The sequence below is a fragment of the Lissotriton helveticus genome, chromosome 1_1 (assembly GCF_964261635.1).
Source record: "Lissotriton helveticus chromosome 1_1, aLisHel1.1, whole genome shotgun sequence".
NCBI classification, from domain to species: domain Eukaryota; kingdom Metazoa; phylum Chordata; class Amphibia; order Caudata; family Salamandridae; genus Lissotriton; species Lissotriton helveticus.
This window is the reverse complement of record NC_136057.1, coordinates 1,675,497,921-1,675,511,940: the sequence shown is the minus strand read 5'-3', so window position 1 is coordinate 1,675,511,940 and position 14,020 is coordinate 1,675,497,921. Positions and strand designations below refer to the sequence as shown.

Genomic DNA, 14,020 nt, shown 5'->3' with positions numbered 1-14,020 from the left:
TATTTTTTAATGTTTTCGATTTTCCAATGTTTTTGAGTTTTCTGGTTTGTACAGGGTTTCCACAGAACTGCAATCAGTAAGAGCACTTTAAAGGAAGGACAGCTCACTCAGGGACTCTGTTGTGCATGGTCATTTCAGATTTTCAAAATATTTATTTAAGGAAGGGAGAGCCATTAGAGTTTGCAGGAGGGGGTAGTGGGTTCCCATATCCTTTACTATTTTGGTGAGGAGGCAGGGGAAGCAAGAGACACATGGGGAGTAATGTGGTCCCCTCACCTGATTTTCAATTGCTCATGCAGAACGGATTGTTGAGGCTGCGAGTGAGAGAGGGGTGTTTCTCTGGTGATGTTGTGTGGGCGTTTCCCCCTGTTTGAAACCTGAAAAGTCATTGAAAGTGGACATGTCAGTAGCATGAAGCTCACAGAGAGGCCAGGAGGTTGGGGATGGAATCAGATAAAGGATGGGTTTCAGTGCTGAATTTGAGCCGGTGGTTTCCGATGGTCAGCGCTGGCACTTAATCATGAACGCTGGTGCTTTTCATGAGCGCCAGTTAAGAACTCATTTATTTACGAGGGGATTAAATGATTTGCGCAGAATCACAGGATGTTGAGCTGACGCCTAGAGTCGGACCTGGTTACCAAGCTCCGAAGTTGGCAACTCTGGCCATTACGCCACATCCTCGCCCTACTTTTGTGGTTAGTAGTTGGTTCTGTTTTAGGCTGTGCTGAAAGGAGAAATGAGCTAGTGCAAGCTGCCTCCTGACGAGAGCTCCGGCACTTATTTTTTACAAATCAACCACTGTTGGGTTTCAAAGCTTGAATGATTTCGCAGGGAAATTTATTTCTAAGGGCTTCAAGACAATTTGATCCTTAATTTTGAAGGGCCCAGTAAAAGTGACTTACCAGGCTCATTGGAATAATGAAGAAAACAAACACTGCAGACTTGCATTGTTTCCGCTGTGCTTTCAGCTTTTCAAAAGAGCCACAGTTCAAGGGGAACTGCAGGGAGGAAGTAGGAATTACCAGATGAATTAGACACAAGATTACCAATTCACTCTGCAATTCCCCATTTTCCAGTGAATCTTCTGGGTTCGAATCAGAATCCCTGCTAGCTCTGCTCCCACAAAATTATTGGGTCTTTCAGTAATGTTAGTTCCTGGAATGTAGAGTTACAGGATATGGTTCAAATCACTCATAATGAGGCCCTAAATCAATCATTTAAAATATATGTGCGTTTTGCACCTTTTTAGGTCGAGCCTGGGCAGCGCATGCGCTGCTCTGAGAGCCATGCTGTATTTGAGTATGTTCGTGTAGCCCCGCCCACTCTCTGCCCATATTTGTAATTGGCTTGTGTCATTGTCCTTCATAAATGCAGGGTTCTGATTCGTTTTAGGCTTGTTAATACCTCCTTAGTACCGCCTTGTCTTGTTTTAAGAGTTTCTTTTACGGCAGGAGGGTCTCTCATGCACAGTGGTGACCACCGGCTTGTTGCTTTGAGCACAAAGGCCGCGTGATGTCCGAATCCTGCGCGAGCAGTCATGCTGTCTCACCTCAGACTGCTCGTCTCTCTATGAGCTTAACCACAGACTGGCTGACCGCTAGACTCTCTCCTCTTCGTCGCTTACTTCTGCGCATTGGTTCTCACTTTAAGCATCTGTTACTTTAGGATTTGTCTGTCTCACTTTAAGGTGTCTCTCGTAAAGACTGTTCATTGCTTCCCCCCACGCTCCCTCCCGCTTTTGAGTTATATCCAAACTGCTAGTTTAGTCCTCCTTGGTCAGTCTTTACTTTATGCTTCCGAGCTGGCAGTCTCGCTCTAAGTTCTTTAACTCCCTAATTCTGTATTCGGCCAGTGTATTCATTAAGTCCGGTATTCTTTTTGTAAGAGCGCCCGTGTTGTGAACCAGCGGCCCATATTTGTTTCATTGCCAATTTATTAAGCCGTCCTGATAACGAAAACGGAAGTTCACGATGCAACTTTACCTGAACCTTGTTGCGGCCCAGGACGTACTGCCGCCTCCAAAATATATAAGAAGGCAACATTTAAAATGGAAGAGACAATAGTTAGGGGCAGATTTACAAGCCCCTTGCGTCACTTTTGCGTCACTTTTGCGTCACTTTTCCCATGTTAAAAGTAACGCAAAAGTGGCGCAAGGGGCTTGTAAATCTGCCCCATAGTGTCTAAATTGGGTATATGTAAAGTAGCTGCAAGCCGGCCCTGATGAAGCGATGAGCATTGTTCGCCCAGTTTATTAAACCTTCTGAAGTAATTTATGCCAACACGCTTCTTAAAATAATATGTAGGGGTTTGAATGCTTTTATTTGTATTTTTACTGAGTAAAGTAGGCGGACACCTCAGAAGTGATTTATTAGAACGACGTTATTTGGAGGCACTCAGCAGAAATCGTGGCATGGGCACTTTTGAGGCAAAGAGAATCTACACATTGGGGTTGGATTGATCGCACGTGGCATTTTGCCTCGTTTTCCTCACTTACTGATTTCAATTTAATAATTGCTTAGGATTAGTGCTTCTACCTTAAAGGTATTTATTGTTGACGACCCATATGTATTTATCTATGTTCATTATTTGCTAATTCTATCTGTGTTTATTTATTTTGGATTGTGTGGAAAAAAATTAAGCTGCAAATAGTATATTTGCACAAATATTTAACAGATTACTATAACGCAGAATTGAATGCCTGATACCTTTAGTGATAAACCAACACACTAATATAGCCAAACGTGCGCACTGTAGTACAAACATATCCTCGCATGTGCTGCCGTGGAAGCTTCATCATGTACCCTCTTTTAACTGTCCTGTCTGTCACTCTGCCGCTGACCGCGCGACATGCAGGGGAGCATGGGCGGGACAGCGCCCTAGTCCCACACGACGGGCGAGCAGAGCAGCCCCCAGAGCAGACCCCTCCCCCTGAGCGACCTCCCTACTCAAACAACCAATAGGGAGGGCTCACCTGTGAGAAGGGGGCGTCCTTTAGGTATTTAGCGGCGTAGCAACTGCGCTCGGCCTCTCTCTCCCGCCAGGCGTCCCTTCGGCTCTGTCGTGTTCGTCGGAATTCAAGGTATGTGGCTTCCAATTAGCCCCCCCCCCCGGCCCGGTCCCTGGATATGACCAGGTGTGATGGGGCCCTGTGGTATCGACCACGGGGGGGGCTGGTGGTTGCTGGTCGCGGGTCAGCCGTGAGAAGTTCGGTTAGGTTTACCAACGTTAGGAGGGAGTATCCAGTCTAGGGACGCTGACCGGGTTACCGGAAAATTACCCAGGTAAACCAATTTTAAACCCGTCAGCAAACCGTGTTTTAGGGCCCGTGCGTGCGGTCACTGAGGTTATCATGTAAACCAATGTTAAACGGGCCCAAGCTAAATGGCGTGGTTTTGAGGCCAGTGCGAGCGAGCACGGAAGTTAGATGCTGGGTTTCAGTTATGAGAGGGGCCCCCTGACAATGGCGGAGCGTGTGTTAAAGGAGATACACGGCAGAAGAGTCGCAGCAGGAAGTTAGCATGTATTTACTTAATTGGGCACTTTATATAGCACGGCTCTACCTGAAAAGAGTCAGAGCCCCTCGCATTACGACTAAACTGTTACATGGAGCATTAGAAGATTCGGTAGAACTGCGCGCTGTGGCTCGCTTTTATTCCATGTGCGTGGCTTCAGTTACGAGGGGGAGCTCCGTGACAATGGCGGAGCTCCGTTTACTGAGAGAGGTGGCGCAGCGAGATAATGTGTGACTTTGATTCTGATGGTCCGGGTCACCACCATGTAAGCAGAGTGTGACTTTCGGGCGCTTGGGCCTAGACCAAAAAGCTGGGAGCAGGTGGGGCCCACACGTTGGCAGAAGGCCGCGAGGCCGTGCTGGGTTGGGGCCGGATCCCGCCGCCATTGCTGGCCACGCGTTGGCCATATCCAGCCGCCATGGCCGGCCACCATATCTGGCCGCCATTGCCGGCCACGCGTTTCCCAGATTCGACTGCCATGACCGGCCAAGCGGCATTGCCGAGTCGGGGTTGTCGTGCGGGCCTTCGGGAGCGCTCTTTAACTAGTTCGGGCCGTAATCGATAGGATGTTCTAGCAGGGCTCATAGGGCAATAGACGCGCTATACATTGCGTGGCTGTTCTGGGAGGGGGCCTCAACCTTCTGGGGAGCCTCGGCAGGCTTTGTGTGTGCCGTTCGTAAAGCACCCTTTCGCTCGTATGAGGAGACAGACGAGGATGTTTGACAGACTAGGATACGATGCGGGTTTTTATATTAAATTAGTTAATGCGATGTTATGTAGCGCGAACATTACTCGAAGATGTCAGAGCGTTTTCCAAAAGAACCATTAAATTAGTTAATGCGATGTTATGTAGCGCGAACATTACTCGAAGATGTCAGAGCGCTTTCCAAAAGAACCATTGCAATTCGGAAGATTTCAGTTTTGATATGAAGGTATATAATATGATTTGAGTATAGCGCGAACATTACCCGAATGTGTCGGAGCGTTTTACAAAGAACAATTGCAAGACATAAGGATTTAGGCTGAGCATTAATTAAACTAACGCGATTTTAGTATAGCGCGAACGTCACCCGAATGTGCCAGAGCGCTCTACACGTACCCGAATGTGTCAGAGCGCTCTACAAAAACCATTGCATACAGAAGGTTTTAGGTTTTGGACGTCAACATATTTAATGCGAATTTTAGTATGGCGCGAACATTACCCGAAGGTGTCAGAACGCTTTACAAAAAGATTGCAATACATAAGGATTGAGAGGATATTAATCTATTGAATGCGATTTTAGTATAGCGCGAGGTTAGTATAGCGCGAACATTACCCCAATGTGTCGGAGCGTGCTACAAAGAACCATTGCAATCCACAAGGATTTAGGTTTTGCAGTAATCTATTTAATGCGTTTCAGTCTAGCGCGAACGGTAACCGAGTGTGTCAGAGCGCTTTACACGCGACCCGAATGTGTCAGAGCGCTTTACGAAAAAAGAAGTGCAATACATAAGGAGTTAGGTTTTGATAATCTATTTGATGCGATTATTGGTATAGCGTGACATTACCCGAATGCGTAAGAACGCTTTACAAAAACCATTGCAACACATGAGGTTTTAGAGTTGCTATTAATCTTTTAATGCAAAGTAGTATAGCGCGAACATTACCCGAAGGTGTCAGAGCGCCTTACAATAACCCGAACGTGTCCGAGCGCTTTACAAGGGAACAAGTGGCGGAAGGATTCAGGATTATTTTAGTACCACACCGCCTGCATCCATCAAGGCAGTGCAATGAACTTAGTGCAGTTCTTCCAAAGTAACTGAGCAAGGCAGTGCAATGAACTTAGTGCAGTTCTTCCAAAGTAACTGAGCAAGGCAGTGCAATGAACTTAGTGCAATTTTTTCCAAAAGTAACCGAGCAAGGCGGTGCTAAGTACATTGCGTCATCCGCCTGAAGGTAAACCAGGGCCACAAGTTTTGAGAAGTCAGCGTGTTCATAGGACAATACTGTTGTGAATGCGCATGTCCCTGTGCAAAAGTAACTGACTTACTCTGCGGCGCTTTTAATGGGGTTAACTAGGGTTACCGCCTCGCTCCTGTGGTTAGGGACCCCAAGTCGTGGCATCTAGGAGACCGGCATGAGGAATAGATAGTACTAATGCGTCGCGATTTGTGCGCCTGGTTAATACGCACGAAGACAAACCAAGCGGAGAATGCCGCATCAACATTAGCGGTTTGGCTGCCCAGGCCAGCGCGTCCTCCTTTCACGCAATATGGGACAGGTAGCCCGTGAACAACGGGAGTAATGTAAACGCAAGACATGAGGGATTTGCAATTTAGATTGGTTTGTATACAAACACGTGGGTTATATTTTAAGGGAATCGAATTTTAGGTAACTCTTAAGGAAATCTAATTCTAGGAATGAAACAGCATTGTCAGTTTGAGTAAAAGTGCGAGGCAGTTGGAACACAAACTAGAGTGTACGCGACGAGTAAAACTTACGTTGTTCTTTCAGATCGCGCTTGGAACTTATCGCAAGGACTAGCAGCTACAAGGATTAAGGAGTAGATAAGCAGGTAATTCAAGGGCGCGGGTAATATAACGTAACACAAACCAACCCGGGTACCAGTGTATCCAGTAGGAATGGGATCATTCAGGGGCCTGCGACAGCGTTTTGATCATGAGATGCAATTTGCATCATGGAGCAACGCAGTGTCATGAATACAGTTTTTACATTGAGTAACGCGGTGTTGTTTTACAGATTACGATCGGGGACGCGTTAGCAAATGCGGCGCCCAACACGCAGCAATTGCTTGTACCAATGGCCAAAACACCCCTCCTCCCGCAGCCCCGGGAGCGGATGGAGCACGACAATAGGTTACCTGCACAGCATGAGATACGGACGGAGCACACCAAGAAGTCAGGGGGAAGCAAAGGTCCATCTCCCATAGTGTTGCAGAATATTTTACCATTATCAGAGTGTATCCATTTATAAGGGAGCGTGCGCTGCTGGTTGATGGTTTTGTGGACGGCTTTAGGATACCCTACAGAGGCCCCTTGGGCTCAAGGGACGCTTCGAATCTCAAATCAGCGAGTGACTTACCACAGGTTGCACACCGTTTGATCCATCACCTATCTTACCCAGAGGGCAATTCGGTCAACCATTGGCTGGAAGAAGGGGCGTGTGCAGTTTCCTATTGCTCACTGGACATGGCCATAGACATGATTAGGAGGACGGGGAAGGGGGCGTGGTTAGCCAAGGCAGACATCGAATCAGCATTCCGCCTCCTACCTGTCCACCCAGGCAGTCAGCACTTGTTAGGCTTCAAGTGGGAAGGGGCTTTCTTTTTTGATCGCTGCATGCCCATGGGCTGTGCAGTCTCGTGCGCCTACTTCGAGGCATTCAGTTCATTCCTCCAGTGGGCACTCACGACCAAGCATGGCGTGTCCCAAGTCACACCCTACCTTGACGATTTCTGTTCTTTGGCAAGGACGGTTCCCAGGAATGCGCAGAAGCTTTGCAAGCCTTTGAAGAGCTGACGGAGCATCTAGGTGTTCCTTTAGCGCCGGGGAAAACTGAAGGGCCTTCTCAGACACTGACGTTTTTGGGCATTGTACTAGATACTAACAAAGGGTAATCCAGACTCCCAGCTGACAAGGTTCGTGACCTGAGGCAAGATATTAGTGCAATGGTGGGGAGGAGTAAGGCATCACTCGAGGCGGTCCAGAGTCTGTTGGGCAAATTAAACTTTGCAGCGCGTGTCATACCGGCAGGTAAGGTGTTTTCCCGCAGACTGGCGAAGGTTACGGCCCACATAGAAAAGAAACATCATCTAGTGCGCCTGGGTCCTGGGTTGAAGGCAGACCTACAGATCTGGGATGAATTTCTGAGGAATTTTAATGGTACCGTGATTTGGAGGGCCCCCTGGGAAAGCAGCCAAGGCCTTTGTCTGTTTTCAGACGCGTCGGGTAGAGAAGGTTTTGGGGTGATCTTTGGTGAAGAGTGGTGTGCCATGAAGTGGCCTAACGCTTGGCGCAAGAAAGGAGTGACAGCGAATACAACAGTCCTGGAGCTGTAGCCCATTGTGGTTGCACTGCATCTGTGGCCAGAGGGATTGGGCAACAAGAAAGTGGTGTTGTGGTCGGACAACTTGGCCATGGTCCAAGCCATCAACGGTCTGACTGCCAACTGCTCATTGGTCTTAAGCTTGCTCAGGGAATTAGTCAGGGCTGGTTTACGGAATAACATCGAGTTCAGGGCTAGGCATATTGAAGGTGTTAAGAATGTGGCTGCTGACGCTCTCTCCCGCTTTCAGTGGCCACGATTCCAAGAGGCCCGGCCGCAGGCGAGGGAGGCGATGACACCTTTCCCGGAAACACTATGGCGACTCCTTCAGTGGGGGAGCGGCTGAAGATGATGGGACAGCGGTCTCTGGCTCAGGTCACCAGAAGAAGATATGCGGCCCAGTTGACCACTTTCCGGGCAGTAACCCAGTCCCTGGGTGAATCGCCCTAAGTCCATTAGAACAGGTCGAGACTTTCGTAGTATGGGCAAAAGAGACTGGCAAAGCTCATTCATGGGTGTGCGGCCACTTGGCGGCGCTCAAACACGAGATCAAATTAAGTGGAGAGGAGGACCCCACGTGTGCATTTAAGATTAGGGCAGCATTGAAGGGATGGGCTAGGGATGAAGTCAGGCTCCCCGACAGAAGGGCAGGAATTGAGTTCCCCGCGCTGCAGCGCATGATGGACGTGGTGCCATCTGTTACAAATTCAGCTTTCGAAGCTCAGCTTTGTAAGACAACCTTCTGCTTGGCGTTCTTTGGCGTCTTTAGGGCGAGTGAGCTGGTGGCCAAATCAAAATCAGATTGATCAGGGAGAGCCTTGGATATGATGGACGTTTGTGCCAGGGACTCCTTAGTACTCTGGATACGTAAATCCAAGACGGACCAGGCGGGGAAGGGAGTGTCCATCACGTTACAGGCACTGGAAGACTCCAGATACTGTCCGGTCGCCATGGTTAGGGCTTACCTAAAGATCAGGCCGCTGCTGGCAGGTCACTTCCTAAGACAGGCTGACGGCTCACCACTTACTAAATTCCAGTTGGAGCGGGCAATGGCCACAGTCTTGGCTAAGGCAGGTTTGTCAGCCGCAGGTCAGAAATTCTCCAGTCATTCATTCAGGATAGGTGCAGCTACCGCCGCATTCAGGGCGGGGCTAGGTGAGGAAGGTGTCAAGAGGGTAGGGAGGTGGTCATCCTCTTGCTATCAGCGATACATCCGCCCGTGAAGAAATCTGGCCGCCAGGAGGGCCATGTGTTTAGTACATGTAACATATGCTAAAAGCACACGTGAAAAATGTTAGAGGACAAAGTTATGTAGGATCACGTTTTCGAGTGGAGTGCAGTGTTTATCGCGTTTTCGTGTGGAGTGCAGTGTTCAATAATAAACAAAGCATGAATGTACAGCCTTTGGTCTTCTCCCTTTGTTAGTGTGACTTCAACGCTGTCTTTTCTTGCAGCCGATTGTTGCGTGTGGGTGATGGGCCATTCGTACATTCCCAGGCTGGAGCGGTGGGTGATATCCAGGAGCTGGGATCGGGTCCTAGCAAAGACACAAATACTGTGGTTGGGTTTTCCTGGAATGAGATGGAGTCTACTACGGCGCAAGCTTGAACAATGTCTGGCAGCACGGGGTGGTCCTCCCAACATCCTCAATATTCATCTGGGAGGGAATGATCTGGTCACAGTGGGGAGGAGGGCCCTAACCGAAACCATGCAGAAGGTGTGACGGCCATAACTAACCAATTAGGAGCCACCGAGTTGATGTGGTCAGAAATTGTCCCTCGCAAAGCCTGGAGGGGTGCACGATCATTGGGTGCAATAGAACAGTCCCGCAAGTGGGTCAACAGGTCCATGCAGAAGTTTATGCAGAGGAGGGGCCTGGGCTTCATTAGGCATGCACTGATACAAGAAAGAACTGAAGGATATTACGAGAGTGACGGGGTGCACTTGGCTGGTTTGGGTATGGAGTCTTTCTCCTAGACGTACAAGAGGCTTTGTCAGTGGCAGGTTGCAGGTAACTAGGTGGGTGGGGGGCTCTGTCATCGACGTGGGCCTCCTCCAGAGCTGTGGCGGAGTAAGGGCGATCTGGAAGCAGATGGACAGTAAGGGTACCTCTGCGGCAGAAGGATACAGTCAAGATACCTCTGCCTGGCACAGTAAGGGTGCCTGAGCCAAGCACCTGGAGCCGAAGGAGGTTCCAGGAAACAGCGTCGGCGCCCCGTTAGTCCTTCGGGCGGTCGGGGGGGCCTGAACCGACCGGGGGTGTGCCTCATCTCTCCGCCCTGACAGGGGGGGCGGGAGTATAACGAAATGGTAATATGCAGCACCGTTAGAGCATTGTCTCGCCGTGCAAGATGGCTCCTTAGGCATGCGGGTCAGCGAGGGGCTGCCGCTTTGGATCGCCTGTAAGATGACCCACCTTAAACGATATACCTGTTGTACGAAATAAACCTGCAACAGTTCTTTCCCACAAATATGTTTCATGAGTTTCATTGGTATGTAAGTGAATTGGCATAGCGGGCGAGCACTGGCGGTGTGGGCACTATGCAAAGTTATAGATCCGGCAGTCAAACTAGACAGCATAGTAAATCATTTGAAAATAATGTTTCTGTTTTTACCCACATTTAACAAGAAAGTGAGAGAGTGATATAGATAATGTTCAGTCTGTATTCATCTGTAAAACATTTTCAAAAAGTAAACTTAGGGCCTTGCCTAAGATTGATTGATACGCCTCCTCCGATCAACCATGGTCACAGACGTGTGCAGGGCTAAGTTCTCCTGGCTCTAGTCTATTACCTCAGACAGTCTCATCTAAAGTAGACTTCTGTCCAATCTGTCTGTTTCACTCTAGACTGCCATAATTCCACCAAAATTACCAGTTTCATTAGGAGTGACATCCTCTGTGCTTTGAACCTGACTGATGACATCGCAGGATGTCACTATACATGACCTATGACCCAACAGGTGGCGACATTTCAGAGTGATATCGCTGAGGTTTCCTTTCAAAAATGTTACAGTTGCTAAATAAAAGGAAACTACAAATTAATAGATACGGGCAAGTTGTGTAGTTGCTGCAAAATGACACAGTTTGTGTGGCTTACGCTTGGATGGTCGGCCTTACTTGAATTTTTTTATACTAGAACATTTACCACATTTAAAATCTCACTTGCGGCATGGCTGGGTTGCCTTTGTGCTGCGGTGCAATAACGAGCATCGCCTACAATGGCTTTTTTAGAATCTGTGCTTCCAGCAACCTCATTTGCGCAAAAATCTTGCTAACTCTGACACTGCTCAATTTTTCCCCGTTCAGGCCAAGCAGCGCTGCAATTTTTCATGCAGCTCTATGTTGCCTGAACAATAGCAAATAAAGCCTCTATGCAACTGTAATTAAAAAACAAAAAATATACCAAAACAAACAGCTATTTTGATGTCACATAGAGGAAAAGAGCACACATGCCAGGAACAGCTTCATATGCCCTGGTAGTGACCTCACTCTTCAAGTGATGTTTATATCAAGTGGTACAACCATTAAACACCCATTCACAATCACATATACTCCGGGCCATCTTCAGTATGGCCAAGTAAGGACTCGCACGACCAGTTTCGGCTTCAGTGTCACATGCATGTGCACGCATATGATAGCTAATGCTCACATACACTATCATATACCCAGTTCACCCACATATGTGCTCAGTCATGGGCTGGTATACTGATTTCCCCTAAATAATTGGCATGGCCTACTCACTGGCTCACTCCTATCCTTACTTACTGAAGTTTGGAAATGTACTAACGACCCCAATGAGATGCCTTTATTATAGTGATGGAGACACCGCCAGGGAAATAAGGTTATCGCACAGTATTAGGTCAGTTTCGCCCCCTTTTCTGTGTTTTCCTCATGGGAATGTGGAATAATGTGTGGGAAATGTATTTGCCATCGTTTTACCACCTTGCATGCTGCAATAGTACAAGTGAAACTTAAAATCTTTTTCTGCCTTCTTGTAAACTTTGTAAGGCACTGAGAATCAGGTCTCTTGGGTGTATTGTTTTAGGTGGATATGTAAAGAAAGAAGAAGCTGCAGGTAAGTATTGGTGTATATTTGCAAAGAGTCTAATTTAGGCGGCATCTTTCTAGCACGAGTTAGTTAGTTATGGCTCCTGCCTCTCTACAAGATGAGTAGGCTGCAGAATTTCAGCTCCATGTATGTCACTTGTTACCTTTGTGCAAAATTACTTTGCAGTAAGTATTGTTTAATGTTGAAGCAGCAGTGTGTAGCCTTTCTTTTTGTCAAGTGAATTACTTTTGTTTGTGAAATTTAACTCTGTTGCCTTTAGCTACTTCCTTTCCTTTCAGTGAACTTTGGTCGTTTCTAGGTCTTACCTGAGACAGTACATGCACTCTCGCTTGCGAGGTGTGTTTTATGCAACAAGGGACTTGCAGCCTGCCCTTTGTGCACCTTTTGTTGGTTTCATTGTCATTCTTATATGTTGTCTTCTAAATGGCTGGCATGTACTAGCTTGACTTCCTCTTCTTTCGTCTGGAGCATGGACCAAGTACTGATTGCTTCAACTTGATCGTTGTCCTTCCGCTGATCGAGCTGTGATTGATTGAAGCACTATTTTTAAGTTGAGCCTGGGCAGTGCAAGCGCTGCAGTGCGAGGCATGCTGTATTCAGGTAGTAATTTGAAGCTACGCCCACTCTCCGCCCATATTTTTATCTACTTCGTCACGGCGGACATTCCGCCGGGGTACGGCCGAATCCGACGCACACGCCCACCGTGACGCCGGACGGCCAGGGTCTGCCTGACGCATCGAAAAGATCATTGGCTTGTATCATTGTCCACTGTAAACTGTAGCTGTTCATTGGTCAATAGGCTTGGTAGTCTCTCCTTAGTACAGCCATATCTAATTTTGTAACCTCCTATGGCGACACCACCTGTTACGTGAGACCCTCTCTCCTAACACTTAAAACATTTTTTATAGCACAAACGCATTTGCAATGCAATAGGTCTCACATTTGCGAGAGTTTAAGGTTCTGAACTGGGATGGTGCAGTGAGCTAAAAAACGGTGTTGGATCTAGCCCTGATCTCTTGACTGGGTGAGAGTATTCTGCTTAATTCAGAAACTCTGTCCATCACCACCCCTTGTTGTTAAATATTTTGTCCACCCTAAGCGTGGAAGGGTATACTCAGATGTGAGTCCCTTGCTCATTGCACCATCAGGATTCAAGCAAGCCGGGCCGACGACGGCTGAAATGCCAGAAACCGGTCCCCGGAAGCTTGTTTCCTTCCCAGTGTAAGAATTGGCTTGGTAGTTTGGTTTGCCCTGTTCCCATCATGCATTGGGACAGGAACAGACTAATTTGCATATAGCCAGGTTCTGAACTGGGATGGTGCAGTGAGCTAAAAAACGGTGTTGGATCTAGCCCTGATCTCTTGACTGGGTGAGAGTATTCTGCTTAATTCAGAAACTCTGTCCATCACCACCCCTTGTTGTTAAATAGTTTAAGCTATTGGCATTGTAAATGACAATGCCTTTTATTTATCTGTTTTAATTACAACACATAAGTATAGGCATTTTCAGTTATAATGCCTATAGCTCAAACTCGAAAAAGCCAGACCTATTGCATTGCAAATGCTTGTTTCGATCTGGCTACGGGCAGCTTTAGCTGTCTGTGAGGCCTCATTAGCTATTCTTCAAAAAAGTACAATAAGGAGTAATGGCCTTCAGGTTAACCCCCTTAATCCTCTTATTTTCATGTGTTTTTCATGGTTTGCTAATGCTTTCAAGGGCTGTACATCAAAGCCATGGTGTTTTGCGCATGAATACATTGTCTAATTTGTGTTCCCGTTTGGTTCGGTGATGGGTAGTGTTTTTGTTAGATTGGATATGTGACATGACACATACCTGCTAACTGCAAGCTGTTATATTCTTTGATGTATTTATTTTGCTGACACATTTGTATTGTTGCATTACAGATTTTTTCTTAAGGGTGTGTATGCTCTCACCATTGCAAATTCACTAGTTTTATTTTGCTGTCATGGTAACAAGATGTTGGAATTTACTGCCATGTCCACAGTCGCGGTCAGTAGTAGGAGTTTCTGCAGGGCGGTGACGTGGGGAGGGGGAGGGGCAGGGTGGGAGGTAGTAATGTATGGATTAGGGAGTTTAACAGGTAAGTAAACATATAAATAAATAAAACAAATTTTGTTGCCCGCACTGCATTGCATTTGGTGATGCAGTGCACGCAACGAAATTCGGTTTATTTATTTATTTATGTATCGTACGGTGTTGCTTCATTATAGTAATTTCTTTCTAGGACAGCTTAGGGCAACACTTACAAAGTTGTCCTACTATAAACAAACACTTCTCCTAAGAAAAGACCAATCTTAATGGCTTTCAAATAGTTAGGATCACATTAAACCTCTATTAACTTCTCAAGTTTATGTACTTCAAACTGTTCAAAT

At 47.1% G+C, this 14,020-nt stretch overlaps 1 protein-coding gene across 10 annotated transcripts in view; it reads right to left on the bottom strand.

Annotated features, from left to right (window-relative positions):
* The window catches only part of B4GALNT1 (beta-1,4-N-acetyl-galactosaminyltransferase 1), a 702,884-nt gene that overhangs the window by 128,343 nt on the left and 560,521 nt on the right, over positions 1-14,020 (bottom strand). The gene's annotated exons all lie outside the window — the stretch shown is intronic.